The sequence below is a fragment of the Pinus tabuliformis genome, chromosome 1_1, assembly GCF_031772625.1.
Source record: "Pinus tabuliformis cultivar Carrire ecotype Pingquan chromosome 1_1, CPIR1, whole genome shotgun sequence".
Taxonomy (NCBI): Eukaryota; Viridiplantae; Streptophyta; class Pinopsida; order Pinales; family Pinaceae; genus Pinus; species Pinus tabuliformis.
Genome location: NC_142297.1, coordinates 761,155,896 through 761,170,446, shown reverse-complemented (window position 1 = coordinate 761,170,446; position 14,551 = coordinate 761,155,896). Strand labels below are relative to the sequence as shown.

The 14,551-nt window shown below is 35.7% G+C and overlaps 1 pseudogene across 1 annotated transcript; it reads left to right on the top strand.

Moving 5' to 3' along the window:
* Positions 1-2,307: 2,307 nt before the first annotated feature.
* LOC149216246 (plasma membrane ATPase 2-like) lies at positions 2,308-3,747 on the top strand (annotated as a pseudogene). The gene is made up of 6 exons (XR_016250082.1): positions 2,308-2,388; positions 2,501-2,623; positions 2,751-2,855; positions 2,960-3,104; positions 3,196-3,360; positions 3,587-3,747. The product of XR_016250082.1 is annotated as a plasma membrane ATPase 2-like (transcript).
* Positions 3,748-14,551: the final 10,804 nt, after the last annotated feature.

Here is a 14,551-nt window from a genome sequence, read left to right as displayed (position 1 = left end):
GTGACATGTTCGACATCAGCACATTCATTCACATCTCATGGATTGTACTGGGTACTTTGAGAACCATTGACATCACTGGTGGTCTCTCTCACACTTGTTAACAGTTTACATCATTGACTGGTAATCAAGTGGTTTCTACCATGTTCGACATCAACTCATTTATTCGCATGGATAGAATCGTACTATTTCGGGAAGTAGAAATGAAGACCCTGGATCTAGTTTCCGCCATCCAGGCTGCGAGGAGTTTAGTATTCATTATATAGTAGACTAATTATAAACAGATGGCTGCGTCCATACTGTGTCTACATGAGTCTATGATTATAATGTACTGCGAAATCATTCCTGTATCAGAGCAATAGTTAGTTTGTTAGTTAAAGTTTCTGATCTGAGTATGGGAATGCCTACCTCAGCGATGATATGATCTCATACATGTATTTTGTGTTGAATATTTGCAGGTTCCGACTAGGCTCTCCACAAGATAATCCTTGAAATGATAAAGTACTTCACCCTTCCTAGATGATATGAAACCCTAATCTACTACAGGCTTCACACTTTAGGGGGCAATCTGTTACACTAAAATTTGTCACCATGACTATTTGCAGTCAGTATGGCTCCATCAATAGTCATACTGTCCTCCTTGGCAAGTCTTATACCTTTGCTCCTCATGTCAAACTCCAACAAAGAGAGAAAGTCCTTAAAAGTCAATATAACTCTGATTACGCAGTTTCTCTTAGCCTTACCTGCGTGTACGCACCTCAAGTTCATAAAACCTGCGTACTTGTACGCTCTGTCTGTAGAGGGGTGGGTGCGTACTCCTGTAAAGGTCAAAAGGCACAAGTTTCACTTCAAAAACATTACTTGTGGTCGATTCTAGAGCATTCTAGAAGATGGTTTGATGTGTATTGAGCGCCTCCAGATGGTTCATGCATCCCAATGAAAGAGGAACTTATCCCATGAAGAGGGGAGCTATCCCATTGAAAGAGGGGCTTATCCCATTCATGGTGGACCTGATTAACTTCCTCCAAAGCACTATAAATACAGACATTGGGCCAGAGGGAGGGGAGGTTGAAAGCTGAACATTCCTAAGGGTAGATTCTTCTAAAATTAGGACTCCCTTATAGAGCTTGAGAGGAGAGATTCCAATCCTTTCCTAGCTTCATTTGGAAGTGGGTGAGCTGATCAAAGTAAAGGAGAACTCTTGTTGGACCCTAGGAGGGACCTGCACAACACCAAGGCACTGGTTGTAATGGTTTCTTTTGTTTCCAATTAATACAATAAAGTTCATTTTTCTCAACAAGTTGTTATATATAATTTGTTTCATAAACTCCTTGGTCTTTATGATGAATATGTTTTATTATATGAGTTATTCAGGTGCTATGTAATCGTTTGCTTGTTAGTGAATGCAGGCTTCAAGGAGAAGGAGCTCATATGGATCAGAGAGGCTGGACTACAACAAACAAGCGTTGGACTAAAGGTAAACCTTAAACACCTGGTTGCTTTTATTTTAAATGCATATTTAGGGAAAGATAATGCTTGATTGTTTTGTTTGTCACTAGACGACCTTTGGTTGCTAGGGAGGTCGGTTTTGTCCGCAAAATTGACTCTTTCCGCATGACAGACTCTGTTAAAGAATCGAGTTATTCTCTTCTTCAGATAGCTGGGATCTCCTAGTGAACCTCTTTGCCTCTAAAGCACGCCACTCTCCACTTCACTCTGAAACGAGACCCCTCGTGCACGTCTGAAACACGAAACTTGCTCACCCACCAACAAACCTAGTTTCACATCACCGCCTAGCGGGATCAAGGGTTCGATGGAGAAAGCCAGGTTCTAGCTAGGTGTGGTTTGCTTCCTGGTCTATTGGTTGTCATATTTCATCTGCTAGTTGTTTTACCAACACCCAAGCATTCGTGGTTAAGCTTATACTCCTAATTTTGCATGGCCAAAATGCAGTCAGAGGAAATCTCTATGGCTAAAATACAACCTGAGCACCTCTAGCAATCAGGAAAAAAACCAAATCAATATGCAAATGGTTTCGCAGTTGATTCTGTCATGCGAATTAAAGTCGAATGCCACGTACAAATGCGAGGTCTGGGAATATGCAAATGGTTTGATAGTTTGATTCAATCATGGGAATTAGAGTCGATTACCACTTACAAATGCGAGCTCTTGAGGATGCCACCTGGTTTCTGGTCAGAACAACTTGTAAAAATTACATGGAAAATAGAAAATAGTGAATAGTGGTGCCAACACGTCAGAACTTCCGTGCAAATGTCATTTACATTTGCCTTTTTTTATTATATTATCCTGATGGCTGCAAGAGCATCCAGAACAGAGAATCAAGATGCCATTGATGCGGCAATTGTTGGGATGATTGCGGATCCTAAGGAGGCAAGTATTTTTTTTATGTCATCATATTAAATTTTAGTTGATAAGTAGGCCTATGCTTATTTTACTGATTTGTATCTTTTGTTGTGGGTTTTAATATCCATGGATGTAAAAGGCGCGGGCAGGCATTCAAGAGGTCCATTTTCTTCCTTTTAATCCAACTGACAAGAGGACAACTCTCACTTATATTGACAATGAAGGGAAAATGCATCGAGTTAGTAAAGGTGCTCCAGAGCAGGTATTGTTCTTTGGATGTTTGACCTTCTTCATTAGGCTTGGTAATGGGCTGTATTGTTTAGAAAGTGCTTCAAAACTTATTTGTACACATTCTATTAAAACTGAAATGACCAAATACTTTCTGCTAGATTCTTAACCTCGCACATAATAAGCCAGAAATTGAGCGGCGAGTTCATACAGTTATTGACAAGTTTGCTGAACGAGGACTTCGCTCTCTTGCAGTTGCATATCAGGTTAATAATATGGCTTCTTTTGCTTTATCCGTGGGCTGAATCTTCCCAGTAAGTTCTTCTTGTTGATTATGTATATCTTTATAGCTATCTCAAAATGTTTGCAGGAAGTTCCAGAGGGCAGGAAGGAGAGTCCAGGAGGGCCCTAGCATTTTATTGGATTGATGCCTCTTTTTGATCCCCCACGCCATGACAGTGCTGAAACAATTAGAAGGGCTCTTAATCTTGGTGTAAATGTCAAAATGATCACAGGTATGGTGAGGTTATGGTGTCATCAGTTTCACTACTGTTTTTGTAATGCAACGAGCCGACATTTAACTATTTACTTGCAAATGTTCATCAGGAGATCAATTAGCTATTGCCAAGGAGACAGGTCGCCGACTGGGCATGGGTACAAACATGTATCCATCATCCTCTTTACTAGGTCAGGAAAAAGATGAACCAATTGCAACTTTGCCAGTTGATGAACTGATAGAGAAGGCTGATGGTTTTGCTGGTGTTTTCCCTGGTAAGCAACAATTATCTTTTACTTCTGTGTTTTTTCTTGGGAGTCCCACTCAATTCTTTATTTTTCCAACTCCCTTCTCTCTTGGTTATGGAACTTTATGCTTCATGGTTTATATTATAACTATTATTTTGCAGGTGGAAATGTTTATCTCAGATACTTTTATTTTTTCATTTCCTTAATTAGTGTTTGATTCCATATCCTTCCTGATTTTGACTGGTCATTGCAGAGCATAAGTACGAGATTGTTAAACGATTGCAGGCTAGAAAGCACATATGTGGAATGACTGGCGATAGTGTTAATGATGCGCCTGCGCTAAAGAAGGCAGACATAGGAATTGTTGTTGCTGATGCAACTGATGCAGCAAGAAGTGCTTCTGACATAGTCTAGTCAAGAAACTAGCCCCATAGCTATTTTGTTACTATGTAATATTTGCATCCACTGTGAACTGATTTACGGTTGAGAGTACCTGCCTGCCTTGAGTGACTTATATGAATTACTGGTTTTAAGGTTTAAAGATCGAGAATGTTTATTTGTGGTTGAGCATTATTGAAAGGGTTGAATTCATCACTTTGTATCTCCAAACCCAGTTCCTAAATGATTTTGTGCATTTCTGTTTAGCATCTTTATTCAAATAAAGCTTCTTTAAGTTCATAATGGTTCTTGTCATACCTGGACAGATGGATGCAAATGGTCGCTGCTCTGCAGCATGTAGGCCAGTCAAGAAACTGGCCCCATAGCTATTTTGTTACTATGTAATATTTGCATCCACTGTGAAATGATTTACGACTGAGAGTACCTGCCTGCCTTGAGCGACTTATATGAATTACTAGTTTTAAGGTTTAAAGATCGATTTATATGAATTATTGGTTTTAAGATTTAAAGATATTTTTCAGTCTAGGCAATTAATTTTTCAGTCAAGATTGAACAGAATGTTTATTTGTGGTTGAGCATTATTGAAAGGGCTGAATTCGATCACTTTGTATCTCCAGACCCTGTTCCTAAATGATTATGTGCATTTCTATTTAACATCTTCATTCAAATAAAGCTTCTTTAAGTTCATAATGGTTTCGTTTATGTTGTTTGAAAATGGCAGGAGCCCCCCACCTCCAACATAGGCGAAAAAAGCATACATATAGCCCTTTCAATCTTGCTTGGTATCACGGGCATTGAATGCCCAAGCGTTAGGAAGCAAAGTGAAGTAATAAAAGGATTGAATGACAGTCCATTTATTCCTTGACCTCTACCTCCCATCCTCTCCAGACTTGGGACAATTTTCGCTAGGCCAACTTTTCCAAGTTCTGCAATTCAGTCCAGCTCCTGCTTGATGCAATCCATTTGCTGTTAGCTAACTTGCAATGTGCCTGCAAACCCCGGCAAGGACTACCGCCACGGAAGTGGCTCCTTGTTACTAATAACGCGTACAATGCTTTATCAATAGTTTTATTCTCTTTTTCATGAATAAATCTGTATTCTTATTACTTTATTAGTGATGTTATTTAATTCATCTATACTAATCTATTTAGTGGTTATTATGATTATGGTTTAATATTATATGTTTAATTATAATATCTCATTATAGTTAGAAATAAGATTAGCTAATTGATTTTTCTTAGAAATGTTGGGTATGTGTGATATTCTTTCCATGTGTCATGGGGTTTGGGGCATCGCCTCAAATTTGACAAAATGACAATTTCTTAGTTTTTAAACGACTTTCACCCAACTTATAAAAATACCCGCCATACCCTCATTCTTGCTTCTTTTTAAGTGATTTCAGTTGGAAATGGTGCATTCTACTATTTGCCATTAATATAAAATGGTAATAAGACATAATATAAGTGAAGGCTAACAAGGAAATTAATATGATATTATCTGAGACCTGAGCTAAAAAAATAACAAAATAATAATTAAAAAAATAAGATACGTGCCAGATGATATGGTATTACTAAAAATAAGCATCTTGCCAACACTCTGTGTTGATGTTTAGGTCCCAAAGTTGGAAAGGTGGGTACTGCCTTATAAAACAAGCGCTTGCCAATCAGTTGCAACTCCTGTTGGCCTACATGTGCAAAGAAAGTAGAGTTCATGGACAAAATACGAAAGGGGGTTGCGGGAAAACCCTTGAAGCACTGCACATACATGACAGACTGGATAAGATAATTAATATTTTAGTCCATAAGTCATATATTAATCATAATATATAATTAACATACAATCATCCATCAATAAGGCCAATAATAATCATTAAAAGGTGATATCTTTTTATTAATTTATCATGTAATAATAGAATTACATGAAAGAGCATGTAAAAATCATATATGTAAATACTTAACGAAGAAGCAACATAAATGAGACCATAAAGAAAATGCATACAATTTTTGATAACATAGTTCATCCAATGTGGACTACATCTCTGAGCCTTGCCTCAATAGTGGAGAGGTTCGCCTTCGAGAACCTGATAACTAGTTGACCTGCACGCTATTAAGTGCAGTGGTTACCTTTAATAGAATAGTGATATAATCTTAATTATCATTAAACAACCAAGATGACACCATATGAGGTGGTCGATGGACAACTCCCACCTTTTCCAACTTCTTACATAAAAATAAATTAATAATTATTTTTCCATATAATATTAATAATTTCTTTTAAAAATTAATTTAAAATATACCCATAAATTAACCAAATAATAATAAAATATAAATTAACCAAATAATAATAAAATAATGGCAACAATGGACCTCGATCACCTGAAACATGTTAAAATAATATCACTGGATGGAATCTCATATTATATTTATTAATAATCATTTTGTTCTTCTTAACCTATTAAGAAGCATTAGTTCTTTTGTTATTTTTTTGGGATCATATTAATCATATGATCCCAGAAGCTCACGTTAGTATTAGTTAGGTGATTAATTAATAGTCATTCTATTTTTTCCTTCACTTTGTCTAATATTTTTAGAGGTACTAATTGGAATGTAATAGAAAGGTAATGATATGACACTAATGATTGAAGAGATGATTTTTAAATTCATCTATGTTTTGCACATGTTACTACGTTTTCACCATTTATAGAGATAATAATTAAAAGTGATCAATTAAGTTTTTTAGGGCAGTGAAAATATCCTTACTGTTTTACATATATCAATTTTTTTTTCTAGTTTAAACATTTTAGTATTGATATTATTATTTGCTTCTGACAATAACTTACAATAAGTGTAGATAGGGGATTTTTGCTGGGTCTATTTCCACTCTCGACACAAGAATTTATTATGACCTCATAGCACCAGAGAGGAAACTCACCCTATTTTAATGCATAAAATCATATGTATTAATAATAAACGACAAAATTAACTAAGTTATTTTTACTAATATGCTATAACTTAGTAATGCCATATTAGTTATTTCTTTATTTTGCTTCATATTAGAGCACCATGACACTGCACCATCAAACTATGTTTTTACTCTTAAACATAACCTAAGAGTAAAAGTTATCATAGAAAAAACCAATATGGCATAACTAAGTTAATTAAATCACATCTCATATGTTAGGATCTATTTGACTAGTATATTATATGATATCCTATCATATGTGCTATTAGACATAAACTAATATCCTCCATAATATTAATATTATGTAGCCTATTATCCTTCATAATAAGTATAAATTATAATTTTAAGTTCTTGTAATAAAAGTTAATAGAGGAAAAATAAGACCATAGGTAAGGGATACGTATTCCAAGTTGAATGTTGGGAAAATATATCCTAGTGGGTATCATTGGATGTGTGTTTTGGTTAAGGAAAATTGGCAAAGACTAGTAGACATGCATAAATTTAGTTTAAAATATCAGTTTAGAGAAATTCATCTCTGTTTTGCACATGCTACGATGTTTTCGCCATTCATAATGATAACTAAAAGTGACCAATTTAGTAATCTTCCCAAGATTTGGGAGCTACAACCCCATTTCTGAAGATTGCTATCCTCAGCTCTTTGTGGATCACTTTTCAGAATGTTTCAAACTAGAGGTGAGGCGAAGTTTCATGGACGATGGAGCTTCAACACCCACTGCACAGACATATTAAAAGAATAATTATTATAATAAAACTATGACATAACAACTTGATAATATTATGAACATGGAATATGCTAGGAAATAATCACACGGTTACTTGACTATTTTCTAGCATATTCCATGTTCATAATATTATCAAGGTGTTAGGTCATAGTTTTATTATAATAATTTTTCTTCTGATCTGTCCGCGCAGTGGATATTGAAGCTCCACCATCTATCAAAACTTCATTTCAACACCATAAATACCTGCTTTTCTTTTTCAAAAGCAGGTATTTATGAAGAATATATGCTTTTCCTTCAATAACTCATAATTATTCTTTGAAGGCCACCATGATCAATGATCCTTGACCCAATAGTCTTGAACTAACAATCGAGTCTATAGACTCCTATCTACTGGAAACCACCACGACCAACGAGCTTCACCCATTTTCTTCCAAACTATCCAACCACCATTGGATTGATATCAGTAAAATAATTAAGGGTTAAAGGTAAGTTAGTATATTATTGAGAATAACCAAATAACATGTAATGGACATTCATTCCTAGGATGTTTCTTGGTACATATTGGATAGAATATGCCTAAATATTTTTTATTGTCTTCTTGTTTTTTCTTTTTTATATGGCATCTAATTGCATATACAATGGTGGCTTTGCAGATACCTTTTGCAATGGACAATTCCTACGAAAATGGCGATGCAACTTGATTAGTTATAATGTGATCGATTAGTGGCAGTGGAGGCCCACAACGGTGGTTTTCCTTGAGCAAATAGAAAAGATATCCAACCTAATTAATAAAGCATGTATTAGTTTTCTCATAATTGTAACTATTTGAATAATAAATGATTATTCAGATAGTTAGTATATAGTTACTAATCATATTGGTTACTAAAAAAAATTGTAATTCTATTTATGAATATAAACAAAATTACAACAACAGATAACTATCAGCATTCCAATGTCTTATAGCCTGTGTAATGAGAGTCCCATCCAAAAAGAAAAACCGAGTCTCTTTTGCAAGCCTCGAATCTTTTATCCTTAATATATAGATTAAAATATATTCCATTCAATGTTTCATCTATAATTGCAGTCATGAGTTCCATCCAAAAAGTTGTCTCTAAAGTTTGCAATTTTCCTCAATGAGTACTCTTTCCATCATCAAAAAATTATCAAAATTGTTTGTATTTTTAGATGTATCATTTATGTCCAAGGGTTCAGAAAATGTTCGTGCAACTGTCCTCTTTTTGTGATTTTGCATGTTTCTCGGGCCATACGTTGGCCAAATTTGGAGAGGAAGTCTGCTTCAGTGTCCCTGTGTTGGTAGAAATTATCCGTGTTGTTCTCAACATCTGTTTGAGTATGGATTGTGAGTCCCCATAAACATGCATATGTTTCCCTATTGGTTTTCCAATTGGAGAATTAATTTGAGAGAAAATGATTTTGCATAATTATTTGTAGCTGGTCCTATGCTCACTGAGATGTTGAAACGAATATTAGATTTGATAAAAATATGGATTGTGAGTCCCCATAAACATGCATATGTTTCCCTGTTGTTTTCCTAATTGGAGAATTAATTTGAGAGCAAATAATTTTGCAAAATTATTCATAGTTGGTCCTATGCTGGTTGAGATGGTGAAAAGAATATTAGATTTGATAAAAATAACTCCTCCAGCCCCTTCCTTAAAGGGAGAGCCTGAGCTGCACCATAAAAGAAATCCTAAGGACAATCAACTTGTATAGTAACTTCCTAGGAAGGAGGATGGATTTTTTTTATTTTTTTTAGGTTGTTGGTTGAATAGTTTAAGCAATTGTCAAACTATGACTAGCTTCCTTGATAGGGACGGCTCTTTTCCTTCAAAAGTAGCCAACTTCCTCTACGACAAAATTCCCCATGCAATGAGAGGAAGAGATTTATGATGTTGCTTTTGTGACACTGGTAACCATTTTTAAGATTTTTGTCATGGAAGGACTGTCCCAGGTATACTGTAGACTTTCCAAATAATTTATTTCATTCCAAACAGGTCTCTAGCTGCAAATGAAATAAAACTACAAAAAAGATCATACTTCTATCCAGGCACATAGGAGGGAAGGCTGAGAGAATATATATATGAGAATAGATGTATGAATTTTATAATTCCAAAACTTTTTTGTAATTTTCTGAAATCAAAAGCATGTCAATAATTTTGAGAAAAGTCCTTCTCTATCTAAGTCTATTTACATCTTACAACAAACCATTTTTCACTGAAATTTCTATTTCATTGAAATTCATTTTGTATTAAAGCAACACACCAAAATCACATCTACAGTAATGAGACAACTTGATATAAAAATAGGAGTTCGAATTATGCCTTTATATATAGTACATTGTACTGTTATCCAAAACGGATCTATCAATCTTATAGTAGCAAAAATACAAATAACCATTTTCTAGAGTTTGTGAAAGTTCAACCAACATTTACACTCATATTTTATATGCTTGGAGTTCAGCGAAAAGCTTTGAATAAGTCGATACCGTAACTGCACAAATTTGAAATTACATCATGTTGGACATATCCAGATACATGTTCAACCCGTCATGCACACAAGATGTCTTTGGATCTAGAGATCCCTTTATAGGGTTATGCCAATATTTTCTCTATAAATACTCATCAGCTGGAATAATGCCATCTTGCCATTGATTGTTGGCATTTTGATGGTTCTTTTCACCTGCTATTTCCTGTAAAAAAAATTGAGAAGAATGTTATCACTTGATTTTGGTTCATCCATTACAAAACAAATTACCAATATAGGTTCATTTAAAATATAAATAGTGACTTTGATTTACACACAATTTCATTTATGAAATTTATAACATTTTCATCAATCAACTATTGTCACCATAAAATTCGAAGTCATGTGAGTAGATTGTACTTTCTCGGTAGATGGAGAAACTATAGGTAAATCGTTGATTGGAAGTGTGCAATAGTTGTGTGGCTCCGGGGGTATGGATGGAGGTAGCCAAAGAAAGGACCAAACCGGAGCCCCTGAATCTCGGAGGGGTGGGGTGCCCCACCGGTCTTAGTCTTGAGCCAGGAAAAAAGGGAGCCTAAATGAATAAGGTATAGAGTGCGGGCGACAATACAATCCGACTGGTTGTATGATAGGCAACATCACCCTAAGGTATGGAACCAAAATGTTAGGGGTTGAGGTAGGGTGGCCAATTAACAAACTTGGTGTATATGGTGGAAACAACCAGGGGGTTCGATGATCAAACGGGAGGGGTGGACGCAGTGAAGCAAATGGAAAAGGAACCAATGTACTCCCCATATTTGGATCCACATTATTCTCATCAAATAATCAAACTTGACAACTTGAAGTATTATGAGATGTGGAATCTTCAGCTGTAACAAAAAAAACACATTGTTATGCAATTGCATGGAAGGTGATGAAGATAATGATATTTTTCATTTCACATAAAATGATACATCAATTGAAATTTCCATACCAATATTTCGTAGAATAGAATGTTGTACCCTTCTAGATGTGTGGTCCATATTTATTTCTTTTGTAGAAGAGATCTCCAATTGTTCATTCATGCTTTTCCTTCCACGACCTCGTCCAATCTTTAAAAATTGTGGTTCATCTTTTCTTGATTTCAACACACGAACACTTTTCTTCTTTTTTTGATTGGGCTCAAGAAACTATATCGCCTCTTGGTAGTGACCTTGGATGGAGTTAGAACATCAAATTTCTTCTTATTGTACTCTTGGCTTACATTTTCTACCAATTTATTTAGTGCATATGCCTGCTCCAAAGTTATGGGTGTTATTTGTAATAAACCCCTCAATTTCTTATGAGTTGATGAAATCACAAGTTTAATTTCCTCATCATTAGTTAGGGCGCTATCTGGTCTTACAATGGTTGAATCAGTGTGGTATGATAAATCTCCACATCATAAATTTAGTTTTCATTATGACACATAAAATTGGAAGGAGAAGGTGGAAGCTTCGTTTCAATTTATGGGGTCATTACAAATGTTTCATTTAAATCAAGTAAATTTCTAGGTCTTTCTGTAATAGACCTAGAGACATTAGACAATTCATTGCCCCCCGAAACATTGCTAGTCACTAGCATCTCAACTTTTAAAACATGCTTACAAATATTTCCATTTAGGGCCCATTTGCAATTACAAAATTTTAGGTTGATCCCTTTATAGATGACATTATACCATGTACCACGAGTCTCCATAGTTGGCTACGAACCAAATACTCAGATTTACTGTTTCCATCAGCCACACATTCTTCATCTGGGATATTCTTTGCTTTTCAATTACTTACATTTAATTGTCGCTCGGATTTTGAAACTCGTACAAAACCAACTTTTTTTAAACATTGATTGTGAACATAATATAACTCAACCTTTTCAATAACATATGTAACAACCAATCCACCGTTATGTGAGACGCATTGTTTTTCTCACAAAAGTTCCTTTACTTTAGATACCAGTGATAAGATTCGATAGCAATATTAGTACCCTGGTTAGAGTGTGGGAAGTCTCTATATTATTTTTCCTACATATATGGAAAAAAACGTATATTAGATGCGAAGAAACAATAGAAAATGGTCCATTACAAAATAAACTGATAAAACACAGCTTCAAGAAACTTACATAATTTGTTGTTGTCTAACCAGTTGGTTGTAAAATAATACAAAAACATAGTTTCTTCTTTGAATTCATCAAAGAACATTTGAATTACATGTTGTACAGATTTATCATATTTACACGAATGCATAATAACTCCTAAAGCACGGAATATACAGACTTTATTTTCTTTTCCCCTAACTTTATTTCCAACGTTCTTCAACCACGCTCTATGGACATGCCATACACACAATAATAGTGTAGATTTTGTGCAAGTCTTGAAATAATATGACATTAAAAGAGAATATCCTTAAACAATATTGCTTCCTATCTTTTCTATAAAAAATAAACATTTCACCTAAATGCCTCAATTTCCATTGTCACATCATCTGTGATGACATCTCGAACATGCCAATCTAGATGTTCCTTTTTCCCATTTGCTGTAAGAATTTACAGGGTAAGTTCCTCAGACAGAACACCAAAGGACACCACTCACAAAGAGATCACAGATCAATACACCAGTATTCTTGACGTGGTTAAAACCCTCAAAGAGGTAAACAGTCCACGGCCTAAGCCAAAATGGCCACTTCAGGAAATTTATTAATAAAATAATGAAAATTTACATAAGCTTCTCTCATGAATGGTTACCCTACAAATGACCCTCCATGCTCTTTAAATATATATCATGGACCAATTGGGTGTTAAGCCACAAATCAAGTGTCGGTAATACCGAGGAGAGAATGAACCGTTGGATCACTTCATGTCTAGAACATATCGTGACCGTTGGATTGTAAGTTACAAAAGTACATAGTAAAGAAACACACTTTACCTAACTCTACACTAGACCAAGTTATACTTAACTATTTCCTATGTGTTGGAATGTCCTAACATCTCCCCTTAAGAACAACTTGGGATAGGATTGAAGGATGTACAAATATGACACAATAGAAGGAAGGAGGCATTAGAGCCTATCCCCCCTTAGTGACAACTTCTTGAACTCCAACCATAAACTGAAGTTTAGTAAGCTTCGCCTCTATTAGAGCCTTTGTAAAGATGTCTGTAACTTGATCATCTGTTGAACAATATTGCACTTCAAGAACATGGTCATGAATGAACTTTCTGATGAAGTGCATGTTCAGTTCAATGTGTTTGCTGCGCTGATGTTGGACTGAATCTTTGCATAGTTGAATGGCACTTTGATTATCACACCAAAGTGTAGCCGGATGCTGCTGCTGAAAGCCAAACTCTGACAGGATCTGATGAAGCCACAGGGCTTCCTTACTAGCTTCTACGACATCATGATACTCTGCTTCTGTTGAAGAAAGAGAAGCGACACTTTTTTTCTTGCAAGCCCATGTAATAGGTCCTGAACCAAGAGTGAACACATAACCTGCAGTAGACTTCCGATCATCAGAGTCACCAGCCCAATTGGAATTAGTGAAACCAAACAATAAAGGAGATGCTTTTGCACTGTAATGAATCTCAAACTGAACTGTACCTCGAACATAATGAAGTATTTTTTTTTAGCTTCTTTCCAATGAATTTCATGTGGGTTTTGCATAAACCGAGCAATAAGGCCAACAACAAAGGAAAGTTCAGGACGAGTATGGGTAAGATACAAAAGTTTTCCTACAAGTTGACGGTATAAGGTAGCATCAACTTCAGGGGAAGTACAAGTGACTGAAAGTTTGTCTCCAGGCTGAAAGGGAGAAGGGGATGGCTTACAGTCTTCCATGTGAAAATGGCGTAGAAGATCACATGTATACTTGGACTGGGAAAGGGAAATATCTTCCTTGGATTGCAAGACTTAAAGACCAAGAAAATAATGCAAGTGTCCTAAGTCTGTCATTTCAAACTTCTTTTTAAGGCTATACTTCACATGGTTTATAGGGTTGGGATCACTACTAGTAAGGATAAGATCATCAATATAAAGAACAAGAATGATAAGAGACTCGCCCACTTTCTTAGTGTAGATAGATTGTCAAAATGACACCTAGAAAAGCCAGCTTCTAAAAGAAAGCTATCCATTTTGGCATACCAAGCCCGAGGGGCTTGCTTGAGACCATAAAAGGATTTATTAAGCCGACATACAAGGCTTGAGTCTATTTGTATAAAGCCAGTAGGTTGTTCCATACAGATTTCTTCATGCAAGTCCCCATGCAAGAAGGCAGATTTAACATCCATCTGATGGACTTCCCATTTGAAAGAGGCAGCAAGGGAAAGAACAAGGCAGATAGAGTTCATTTTGGCAACAGGGGAGACGGTTTTAGTATAGTCAATGCCTTCAACTTGTGAAAAACCCTTAGCAACAAGACGACTTTTATGTTTATCAAATTTTCCATCTTGTCCATACTTGGTTCTGTAAACCCATTTGCATCTAACAAGATTTTGTCCCTTTAGAAGAGGAACAAGATCCCATGTGTCATTTACCAATAATGAACAATATTCCTCATTCATAGCTGCGTCCCAATCTGGATGGCCTGAAGCTTCTGCAAAGGTGT